Here is a 12660-nt window from a genome sequence, read left to right on the forward strand (position 1 = left end):
ATAGACACCATCGACTTCTTAGCAGACTTCTAAAGGCAATTAGTTGCACTGGAGTTTTACTCAAAGGCATCAAAGCAAGGGTGACTGGAAGACTATGCTATACTTTTCAGATTTTTATGTGCAAAATAAAGTAACTTAAAAGAACTTGAACTACTCCTCCCACTTCACATTAGTGTTTTAAATCGCATAAAATTTCACTACATACACGTAAAATTGAAACGGAAAAGGAGAGTGTGTCTGGAAGGCGCTGCACATAGAGTAATCACAGAACCTGTATCATTAGCAACTCATCTGAAGGACATGTATTTCATCTATGTGTATTTAAAAGTAATAAAATCAGGGGACTTCAGGGCTTAAACGGGATCGCTGTTTTTATAAGTCGAAAGGTTAATCCGGTCTCCAACCCAAACAGATTGTGTTTTAATCCGCTTTTAATCTGAACTCTAATGGAGACAAAACACCATCAGTATTAATATTGTAACGTGGCTGAAAAAACTGCTTATATCGCATGCTGATGATTTAAGCCGTAAATGCCGCACTGCACGACCATAAACAATTGCCAAAGCTGTATATGGAGACAATTTAATAGCAGACGTATATGTCCACACAGTAGATTTTTAAAGCAACACACTCTGTCAGTGTGAGTGACTGTGCTTCTCATCCGGAGTTTGACTTGGTATTTGTTTTTATTTTTTTTTATAGAGGGGAAATATACACTAAGCTATAACCTTTATTGATTACACATTTCCCTCCAACAGTAATACACTATGCCTCTAATGATGTCATTAAAAGTAAACATCACAGTAAACAACATAAGTCCAGCACAACAGCGTAGAAAAGAAATTGAATATTTACTGCTGACTTTATCAGCTCATATTTTTTTTTTTTTTGTTTGTTCAGTCATTGGGGTTGTTTTAGCACATAATAAACAAAGCTCTCCAGCTCTTTGCATGAAAACAACAACAACTAGCTTTTAAGAAGTTTGGAAAAGAATCCAGTATTCCCTTTTGGCATGTTTTGGAGGTTTTGGCTCGAGTCATATTGTTGAATGGTAAACCTAAACCAAAGTCCCAAACATCCCAGATGCTCCTCCATATTTCCAATGGGCTGCATTGGGAATAAATTCACAGAGAAGGGCTATTATCCATCTGTTTGTCCTTCCACTTATTCACATATTCATCCATCCAGTCTCCAGACCAGATGTCCTCTTCAGTGACAACTACTACAAGCATCTCAACGTTTCTGTAATATCACGGAATGACATTGTCAAAGTTGTTTTATGATAAACGTGAGTAGGTGTATGATAAATAAAATGAACAAATTAACGAAAGTAGCAGACTTTTACATCGATCTGCATTGTGTCTTTCATAAAAAACAATAATTGCAATAATGTTTTATTTGATTTGACTTGCATCTTCCAAAAAAGACATACAGGACAAAAAAACAAAACAAAACATGGACACACACACTGATACCCATGGACAAATGACTCAGTATTTCATTTCTTTACACCGAGTTATTATTTTTATTTTTTCATCAACATTTAATGGTTGTTTCTTCCCCACCCCAAAACCAGTTCCGTATTTTCAGTTTTATCTAAACATTTATGGATTCCAAGCCTTTTTTTTTCTGTCAGTCTGAGCATTTCCTTGTTTTCTATTGTTGAAATTGAGTGATATCATAACATTTTTTTTCATAGTCAAAGAAAAATGTGGCAATTTACAGGCAACTAATAAAAGTGGTCCAAAAACAAAACAGTGTGAAAAAGAGAGAGAGAAAAAATGCATATAAATTAAAAAAAGGACAAACGTAATGAAAGCGCATAATGATAATGATAATACATAAAACTATTCAGATTACACTTTCTTGAGAAAAAAAAAAGCATTTTGTGCTTCCAGTTAGGAATGTACTGCCACGATCGAGCGACTATTAATTATAGCTATTTGTATTGTTGTTTTGCTAAGGAAAATAATGTCCGGATCTTTCTTTATTTGAGTTATTTTGGAGTTTGTTTATTTCTGTGTTCCTTAGTTTCTTATTTTCATTAGATCAGACCCCCCCCTGTTTTCTTAGTGACTCTGGTTTATGTTTATTTCTTGTGTCAAGTCATTCTTTCTTACTCTACTTTAATTATGTTTCTTAAGTCTAGTTATTCTTTAATGTTAGATTAATTTTCCTCGTTCTTCTGTTCTCTCTCCCCACACACCTGCTACCTGTTAGTTAATTAGCCCGGTCTATTGTTCCACCATTCACACTCCAAGAATTTAATCACCTCTTTCTCATCCCTCCTTGGTGACTCTTCCTGTAAGACCTCATTGCTTCCCTCGGCTTATCCTGCTGGCTTTGTGTTCTGGATTCTTGTTTTTGTTTGCCTCTGGCTCCCTGTGTTCACTGTTAGTTTTGTAAGTTTTCAGTTTTATCGCTAGATAACATTCAGTATAATCCGCGCTCCCAGCTCCTGTCTGCATTTTGGGCCCACTAACAAACACATCATGACAAATAAAACGCCCTGTGAAATCATCTAAGCAAGAAGAAATAGTTATTTTATGACTCCAAATATATTTCTAAACAACAACAACAAAAAAGATATTTAAGAATCTTTTTTTATTTCTTGACAATCGCTTTAAAAAGTCAGAGTTTGTAAAAACCACGGATTTTAACTAAAGGCCTCCGTCTAACTGACCTTTCCTCAGACGTTTTTTTTTTTTTCTTTTTATCTGCCAAAATCCGAGATGACCTATACAGTATCTACCAAACAGAAGAGCAGCAGCAGCAGGAGGAGGAGCAGGTTTGAGCTCAGTCATGATGAAGTCAATAAATAAGGACCGCAGAGGCAAGTCGAGAGGAGGATGCTCCGCCTGTCACCTGTGAGCGTCCCGGACGTGTCGGTGCGTGTTTTGCAGCGCGGGTCCTGTAGAGAGCGGTAGATAGTTTTAATAAGTGCGGCTCCTCTTACTGTACAGCACACAGTGCAACGGAGGGAGGAGCGACAAGCGTACTGTTTCTTTTTTGGTTCTTTCCACTCCACACGCGCACGGTCGTTGCAGTTCATCCAAACGTGACTGTAGGACAACAAAACAGGAATCAAACTAGGAAGCGTCGTTGGAGAGCGGACAGGAGAGTCTGTTTTTAAGCGGTACGAGGCTCGGCAGTAGCGGCCAGGCGGCGGACCGAAGCTCCGGAGAGCGGAGGTGTGGTGTGGGGTGGGGGGGGAGAGAGAGAGCCATCCAGCCCTGCCGTTACACACTTTCTACAGCAACCCAGGAGGAACCCGGCTGACTTTTTCTCCCGCTTCGTTTCCGCCTCATGACCCAATTCCCAGGACAACGTGGGGTCCACGGCGCGCGGGGAAACGGTGGGACGGTAAGTGTTGTTTTCGGGGGGGGGGGGGGGGGGTTCGAAGCCTCCGTGACAGCGTGGTCTGCAGGCACTTCGGCGGCGGTAGCTTGTGTAGCCCGGGCTGGTTTGACAGATCAGCCCTGCGGCCGACGCACACCCACTCGTACGCGCACGCATACGGACTCGCACATTCACACGGCGTATTGAACGCTCCTTCTGTTATTTAACGCTCACGTCGCCGCTTACGGAGCGCTAGTTGGAGCCCTGCTCTGGTTGGTGTTGTGACGCCGGGATCGGGTGCTGCTCTCTGGGCCCAGACTTGGACTGAACCGCCTGCTGTACTACGGGGCGCGCATGGTCCACTCACGCATGCACACGTGCACACACTTGAAGGCAGATCGACCCACTCACGAAATGCTGCAGACCGCTGTCGGGCTGCTCAGTTTTCTAATATTTCATAAAAGTTTCCTTCCATCAGAAGCAGTAGAAATAGTTTGATGAACATCTGAAAAACGCTTTAGTTGTAGTTCTGTGTCCAGTTCTTTAACGATGTTTTCTATAGATGCAAACTAACTTAAATGTAAATTGCATTTAGTCACAAGGTTCTCTAAAAGGTTGTGCGCTGCATGTTGCATAATGAGTCGTGTAATGCTCACAGTCTGTCGTTTTTATAGAATTCCTCAGCCCTGCAAAAGCATTTAAGTTCGCTGACATTTTTTTCAAGTTACAACTCCAGACTTTAAACTGGTTCCTATAGGGTTAAGTGTTATAAACTAACGCGATGCATAATTGCGAAGTAGAAGTAAAATGAAAATGACGTGAAGTTTAAAATTGTTTGAAAATGGAATCCGAGTAGTTTGGCGTGCACTTGTATTCATTCCCGGACTTTGACTGGGTCATTCTCACACATAGACTTGCTGTGATTTAAACCTTTCCGTAGTAGCTGTGGTTGCATGCTTGGGACTGTTGGCCTGCTGACAGATGAATCAGTCTTTTGCAGCCTTAAGCGTGTTTTCTTCCAGGATTGCCCTCTGTTGCTGCCCAGCATCCCTCTCCTTGCTAAACAAACTTTGCCCTGTGTTTAGTTGAATCATCTTTGCTGTTACCTTTAGATATCCTTGCCCTTGGTGGAGGAAGGCATCTCCACAGCATGATGCTGCCGTCACCATACATAATCTGCTCCTTTGCAATATTCCATAAAGTCGAGGTTTGCGGAATACGTGACTAACAGTTTTCCCGGTTCTCTCAGCTGTGGTTTTCTGCAGACTGAGATTAAATTACACAAAAATACATGCATGCTTTTCCACTGTGACTTCTGAAGTAATTTGGTTGCATTGGATATTATTTAGGTGTGTCAGAGTAAATGGGGGTGAACTATGCAAGTCAAACTTTTCAGATTTGTATTTTTGAAAATGTATTAAGCCATGCGTCTTCCTTCTACTTCCCAATTGCGCATCATATTGTGTATGTGAAGTACAGTTTTAATATAATGCATTAAGGTTTGTAGTTGCAATGTGGCAAAATGTGAAGTTTATTATGAATACTTTTGCAAAGCAATAAGCTTATTGAATAATAGAGAGACCCCACCTTCTTGCAAGTTTTTCCCACCATGAATTCAGAGAAGATTTTAATGTTGCCAGGGGAAAATTTGGTAGCACTTGCTGCTTTCCCTCCCGCCGCCGTCTCCCTAACCCGGACCAGAGGAGACTCCTCAGAGAAATCAATGGCATCATAAATGCAGATCAGAAATATATTGGCCTCACACATTTGCAACCGTTTCCCCTTTAAAAGTCCTTGTCCCTGCACCACAGGCTGTGTAATAATTAAATCGCTCAGTGTTAGCACTCAATTCAAACTCTTGAAAGGGTGTGAGCTCTCTGAGCAGTGCTGCATTAATTTCATTTTGGAGTGTGCAGAGAGATGGTGACAATCTAAACGCCGCGTGGTGCCACCGCGGCCGAATTCAGCATGCAACAGATGCGCCTTAGCGGAGCGTCGTTAACCCTGCAAGGTGAAAACGGTAGAAAGCAAATGGCAGAATGAGCATTAAAACCAAATGGATTCAGTCTATATGGCTTCACTTTTATGTCCTGCCCCTGATACCTCTTTATTAATCATTAACCATCAGTATAAATCCAGTCTTTCTACTTCTGGGTTGATGATTAACCCTATACAGGTCTGTCAATCGCATATTGCTCTCCTATAGAATAATCTGTTTAATATTTTCCAGCAAGTGGCAGCTAACATGCCTTTCAGAGCTAGCCTTTAATATTCTGTAATCCAAAATTCAATATGTAGGTCTTGTTCTCCGTTTGGTGAGGAAATGTTTCAACGCTTCCAGGGAAAACACTCGGAAAATGCTGGCTTGGTTTCTGACGTAGTGATGTAACAGGGTAGCGTGAGGAAAAACGAGGATGGATGGAGCCCCATGTGACTTGGCCTCGTCTCCTCCTCTTTTCCTCAAGGCCGTGACTCCTTGCAGGAGATGAGGGTGACCTTATTCGGTCCCTCCTAGAATGCCTCTCTCCAGAGGGGCCTCTCTCTCCGCGACCTTTTCTGTGCGTCTTATTTTCTCCTCTCCTCCTTTCTAAATCACCTGCTACCATGCGGTAGGGCGTGAGCGATCAGCGCTTAGAATCTGTAGAGCATATTCTTATGTAACTCTGTTCTCTGCTCCGTTTCTGATGTTCAGTGATGTCAGAGTGTGGAGAGGCAAGCGGGATGCTGGGAAATCCAACGTGTCAGGAGATGTCCGCGCACGAAAGGCTTAGTTTCACATCTGTCTCCCTGGGATGGCTTTAGAAGTAAAACGGTGGATAATGAACATAGTTTGATTGGATCTTTGTTGTGGTGTCTTGGCACGAGAAATGCCGCTGACATGACACCAGCGGTATGTTTGGAAAAGCCTTAATTGTTGTTTCGCTTTTAAAACTGGTGGGTAAGAGGTTGTGCAGTGGCAGAGCTTTCTCAGTATTAGAAAGGGATGGGCGCTGGAAAAAGGTTGCTGTTAACATAAAGATGGCTAATAGAAAGATGAGTGGAAGAAAAAAGGTGATGCAAAAAGCAACAATAACTGCCTCCTGCAGGAGTATCAAACTGTACTGACACTTTAGACGTTTCCAACTCAACTGAATCAAATGGCTGAATCGGCAGGTGCCAAGTTCTATGAAGCCCTGCTAACCAATGGTTGCTTTTGTAGTGTTTAGGGAGTAACGTCCCTAAAAAGTTGCAGGTCACTGTTTTTTCTTTTCTCTTTTCCCCTTCCATCTTTTTATTTTTATTGATTTATTTTGTCCTGTAAACTTGCGTGCGCTGGGCACCGGAGATGATAAATCGTCGTTTGAATTTCACGTCCCATATTTTCCGTGAAATGCAAACGCTCCTGTCGTCTGCCTGATTAGCGTTTTCCGACCCTGGTTCTCACGGCCTGCCGCATAATTGATCCACATACTTGGACTAAAGAAAAATTCTCTTCAACTTAAAATACACATTGAAGTTTGTTAGGATGTAATCACATAAACATAATTACATATTTAAAACGTGATAGAGGAACTTTTCACATTTGCTGGAATTAATTAAAAACGGTGTAAAAATTGATCACCAGTTGTATGGGGGCTGGTTTGTGAAAGTGTGGAAGAAGACTGTGCACAAGCAATATGAACTCCAGTCTTAACAGTATTTTCAATGCGGATTTGGGATTCAGTATAGTATTTTAGTGTTTTATATAGGACTTAAAAAAAGTAGATTAAAAAAAAAAAAACTTCTATAAACGGATAAAAATAGGAAAGTTTAAGGTTTTATCAAGTTTTTACTTTTTTCTTTTACTAAATTGCATTGTTTGTTTTTAATTTATTACATAAAACCAATTTTAAAAAAATAACATATGGTTGTTGCCAAAGATTCTTGCATCTGTAAGTGATGGATTTCAGCAAATCAGTGAAAAGTTGAGCGAAAGGAAAACTTGGCGGAATAAGGTGCACAAGGAACTGCGACATCTGTAGTTTTGAGAAGATTGTGAAGCAAAGAAATGGGAGTTGCATGGTATAGATTGAACAGACTATACTTGTATTTTGATAAAACCTTAGCATAAAGTGCGTAAAATATAAAACAATTATTTGAAATCTGATGTAAACATTGATGCAAAAGAGGAGGCAAAAACAGGCCAACCATATCTGCTATAGTTTTAAGTGGAAGAAATCAATATGAGATAATTTTGCAAGTAGAATAGTCAGCCGATTGAGTGAAAATTAGAGGTGCTGTATGCTCTGTGGCCTTCCTGTCATGAAGGAAATTCCAAGTGGTTTCCTGCTGTAATATTTGGCACCGAGGCTAATGTCATTTGGCAAGTCAAACTACATTAAGAGAAAGGAATGCGGCAAATCCTCCTGTACGATGTCGCGTGGGGGTTTTCTGCCGCACCAGAGCATCACTGCTGATAAGCACGCCGTCATGGCGAACACAACAAGAGATTATCAGCGGGGTTCGCACCGGCCTTCCCACAGACCACCGGAGGGTCCCAGTGTCACTGAAATAATGTAACATCACAGCCCTCTGGCACACAAACACACTTTTAAAGGCATTACATCAGATCTCAGGCAGGAGGCAAGCTCCAGGTTTGTGGTTTGTTTGTTTTCATTTTGGCTCCTCCCTATTCTTCATTTTTTTTCCCTCGTAGTAGGTTGAGTTTCATTTTATTCTGTTAGAGGTTTTTCAGTTGTCTGTTGAGCGGTGGTTTCGATGCAGATGGTTACCGCAACCTCCCCCTCCCCGCCCCCGGCTTATCTGTCGCTATGTCTTTGTGCCATCAAACAAGTCCTCTGAGGCAGCAGGAATAATAAACTGGCAAAACATGCAGTTATTGGCCAAAACGGGCAAGAAAGACAGATTATTGCGCAGCCGCCTTTTGCTCTTATTAGCACGAGTCAACTTGGCTCTGCTGAAATACCACTGGGGCCGCTCACAAACTGGCTTTCCATCAATGGGAATGCTTGGCACCGGGAGCCAGGAGGTTTCCCTTTGCCAGGATGACATTTGTTGGAGCACGACGGCCTTCGCTCTTTGCCTGCTAGGGCCATTTTGGTTAATGAAAGTGGCAGAGGAGTGAAGTCACTGTTTCATTTGCAGATCTGGTTTAAAAAAAAAAAAAAAAAACGAACTCCCAACACAATAAAGCGGCTAATTTTCCTTCTGTCATAAACAACGCGGTGTTGTGGAATACAAGCGCTGTCCCTCGAGAGTCGATATTGCGGCGGCAATAACATCTTCAGATTCTGTTTACCTCCACGGCCGTAAATAATCAGCTAACAATCAAAGTTCCTTCCTGCAGATGGACTAGTGAAGAGCACTGAAAATAATAAAGTGAGAATAGGCCTATATTTATTCATTTTTAAATGCAGCACTCACCAGTGAACAGATGTCACACATGTATCCCTTTTGTAATTGCATAAAATGATGCTTTGAGTCTATGAGCTCATGTTCGGCTGTTTAAACATCAAAGCATTACTACGATATAATCTCACTTCCTGTCTGATGGTGCTCACAGTTGTGATTGGCTGGTGATGAGCTGTTTCAGGAAACAGAGACAGATGACAAACTCATTCAGGCTTTTGTCTCAGTCATCCATGACAAACAAAGTAGATGTATAAAAAAATCTTAGACCCACGGTGATGTTATGTACACAAATGAGACGAGAATAAATCATTTAAAAACGCCTTTCATGTTGCGTATCCCTTTGCAGTTCAGCTGATAAATAAAAAACATAACTGATAAAGATGGTGGGGACGACGGTTGAAGAGTTGGTCCCCAAAATAGGTGTGTTGCGGGTTCGCTTCCTGTTTTGTCCGCCTGTCATTGTGTCCTGGAGCAAGACACTTCACTCATCTTGCCTACTGGTGGTGGTCAGAGGGCCTGGTGGTGTCATAGGCAGCTGTGGCTACTATTCAGTAGCTTGTCACCATCAGCATGTGAATAGGCGAATGACTGAATGTAGTGCAGAGCACTTTGGGGTCCTATGGACTTGATAAAGCGCTGTACAATTTCAAATCCTTTACCGTTTTACCATGAAGAGCTTCAATGAGCTACTTTTACTGTACAAACTGTGCAAAACTACCAAACCACTTCTTTAAGCACGTTTGGATTAAGGTTCAGCCTTTGATTCTTCTTCAGTTCACACTTGCAGCAAGATTAACACAGATTAACCAGGAGTAAAGCCCAACATCCTGGTACACATTCATCCACATCCCTCAGAGATTTTGGCCTATATTAGCATTGATGTTGATCGCACATGTGAATCTTCCATTTCACATCCCATAGGTGCTTTTAAGAAGTAGCAGAAAATGGGCATATTGTGGTCATGATAAACATAATATAAGGATCACCAAATAGTGAAAAAAAAAAAAAATAGAAAATCATGTTGGGATTACTTCATCTGGAACTAGGGATTTTAGTGAAGGAGCTCCACATAGTAGGTTTTTGACCTCAAACCTGACACCCTGAAGAGACGCGCTCATGATGGTTTAACACCATTCTATTTCCAGTTTTTAAACTTTATATTTCTCCATTTAACATTTCTATCACTTTAAGTGGATTTGTGGAGGGTATATTTAACAATAAAGGTGGAAAATATTTGAGTATTTCCTCTTCTCACATGATAAAAGCCTGACATTTTTGAAGACTAGCATAGCCTTTTTATATACATGCACTATTTCAGAGTTTTTTTTTTTCTCTCCTGTAAAATTCATCGTTAGTAATTTATAGAAAAATGCATTATATTTCTCTGAACGTAGCTGGGATCAACAAGTTTATCAAGCTTATCGTTTGTAAAAAAAAAAAAAAAAAAAAATTACAAACGATAAGCTTGATAATTAAGAACATGACATTTGTTTGTTGATTTTTAAAGAGATTAAAAGGTTTATTAATTGGTGCATTATTCATGCGAAACAAAACTGATAGAAATAAAAAATAATTTCTGGGTGAATTATATGTTACTTATATGCTACTATATTATATATATATATATATATATATATATATATATATATATATATATATATATATATATATATATATATATATATATATATATATATATATGTGTTATTTTGTACTTTATTCATCCGACATAAAAAAAAACCACAAGTTTATAATTAAACCACCAAAATGTTGCACTTGAGTGGTTCTGTGGAGGCTACGTTCAGCCTTATATTAGTGCAAAAAAGCAAAGAGAATAGATTACTTTGAAGAGATTATCCTAATAGGGAGTTTAAGGCTGTTGCATTGCTGCTGTCCCACTGTACAGCTGAATAGCAACTAACCCGGCTTACCCTCGTTTCGGGGGGGGAAGGAGATTCGATTTCCCCGTAAAGCTACTGTTGCTCGAATTCCCTTCAACCCCTGAATTAGAAGCTGAATACGTTTCCTACGGAGAAGAAAAGCTGCATTTTTATTGCTCCTGATTTTGTAATCTGTCACACTTGAGGAACTCTGAATGGACCTGTTCCACTGCCCAGTTGGTTTGGAAAGCTTTGGAAATCCCTCTTTGATCCATTGTGTTTTTTTGTTTTTTTTTTGTTATTATTATAATCTTGTGTCAGAATTGTGGTTTTAACCCACTGGTTGCATCGAGCACTTAGAATACTTGTGTGGTGGGAACGACCCAAAGAAGCGTTCTGGTGCCACAGTTGGTGGTTTGATTGGAAACGTTCAGGTTTTCTATCAGGAAACTGCGCGGCGCAGTGGATGAAGCTGTTCTACACCAGAAATCTTCTGGGACAGATATTACCATAAACCTCAAAATGATTTGATAATTCACCCCAGTATTATAATAGGATCTGAAACGGGACATTTATTTATTTTTTTGAATAGGAAATGAAGATGACTATATATGAGATTGTATAAAAACCTTTTAGAAAGGTCTTTTTTTTTTGTTTTAAAAATTAAATTGAAAAAAGTAAACCACAAGCCGTAAACACTGATTTAATGCGACTCGATTCTCCATCAGCCATGATTTGGTATGTTTTGATTTAATTCAGTGGGAAATAAATTAGGCAAAGATATCAGGATTTAGAACTAAATGAGAAAAATTATATATATATATATATAAAAAACATTCCATGTCTTGTCCTCATATTTTCAACACTTCGGAGAAAAAAAAAATCTAAAATTTATCTGAGCATATAAAAGCTGTATAGCATCAGTTAATCACCGTTATTGCTATACTTGCGTGAAAACTTCTATGCTGAAAAGAGCTTTCTGATTTCTCTTTTCCAGCCTCATTAATCAGTGCTTTCACTTCCAGTTTGATTATTAAAATGAAATTGAAATAATTAATTGACTTCCAGTTTCACTATGTTCAGCAACGACGAGTTCTTCTTTTGCTTTCGGTGCATTTCTCTGCATAACATACAGCAGGCTGCTGGCCGAGCCGGAGTCTAACCCCTCCCGATCTCAGTGCCACGTCTGTTTTTTACAGTCTGAGACTTTTGTCCTTCTGACTGTGTATGCGTGCGAGATGTTTCCCTGGTTGAGGAATTAGACGTTGGTTTATGTTATGACTACCAGTGGGGTCAAAGATCAGCTGAGTTTAGCTGGGTTGCCTTGAAGCATGACTCCATGGTGACCCGGGCCTCTCTGTTAGTGCACACCAAGCATTTTTTTTGTTTGAGGAAACTTTCATGGTCCCCTCCCGTCTGTCCCCCCCACCCCTCAACGTCATATTTCCAAACCTTTCAGATGGAGGCATGTGCACCAGCGGTGGTTACTTTACTCTCTCTGCTTATATAGAGCAAATTGTGTTTGACAGAAAATGAAGTCAGACACAAGCTGAGCCCAGAAAATTGCATTTGTTAATGAAATTACCAGCTCCAAGGTCTCCGAGTCGGTTCCTCAGAGCGGAGGCTTTATTCAGGCGGCTTGTAGTAAAAAATAATGAGAAGTTTGTTTGTCATTAAGTTACAACTGCAGGTGGGTGTGGTATAGGTTGCAGGGAGGATGCTTTGATAACAGGAAGCCAAAGTGAGTCACCTTTCAGTTTATTATAAGAATGCCTGTGGTGTATCTCCCTTCATTTCAGTATTGTCAGTATTACGTCGGTAATCCGTTGTTTAAGTCACGCTCATTTTTAGATGGTAAAAGTCTTGATTTCTAAGTTGATTTTTTTAATCAAGTAGATACTTTAATGCTTCAGATCATAAAATGCATTTTAAACTCAGATATGAGTTGAATACAGAAAATAATTTTCAGGTAATAAGTTTAGAGAGAGAAAAAAGCTTTCCAAACCAAACTGTCCCTATGGGGTGGAGGGGAAATGATTTCCCCAGAATC

At 40.1% G+C, this 12660-nt stretch overlaps 1 protein-coding gene across 1 annotated transcript in view; it reads left to right on the forward strand.

Moving 5' to 3' along the window:
• Positions 1-1581: 1581 nt before the first annotated feature.
• LOC106913185 (thyroid hormone receptor alpha) overlaps positions 1582-12660 on the forward strand; it is a 130317-nt gene continuing 119238 nt past the window's right edge. The window contains exon 1 of the mRNA XM_014979920.2: positions 1582-3363. The gene's annotated coding sequence lies outside the window, so the exon portion shown is untranslated. The remainder of the gene's footprint in view (positions 3364-12660) is intronic.

The sequence above is a fragment of the Poecilia mexicana genome, unplaced genomic scaffold (genome assembly GCF_051168715.1).
Source record: "Poecilia mexicana isolate PSO_F unplaced genomic scaffold, ASM5116871v1 scaffold_19, whole genome shotgun sequence".
NCBI lineage: Eukaryota > Metazoa > Chordata > Actinopteri > Cyprinodontiformes > Poeciliidae > Poecilia > Poecilia mexicana.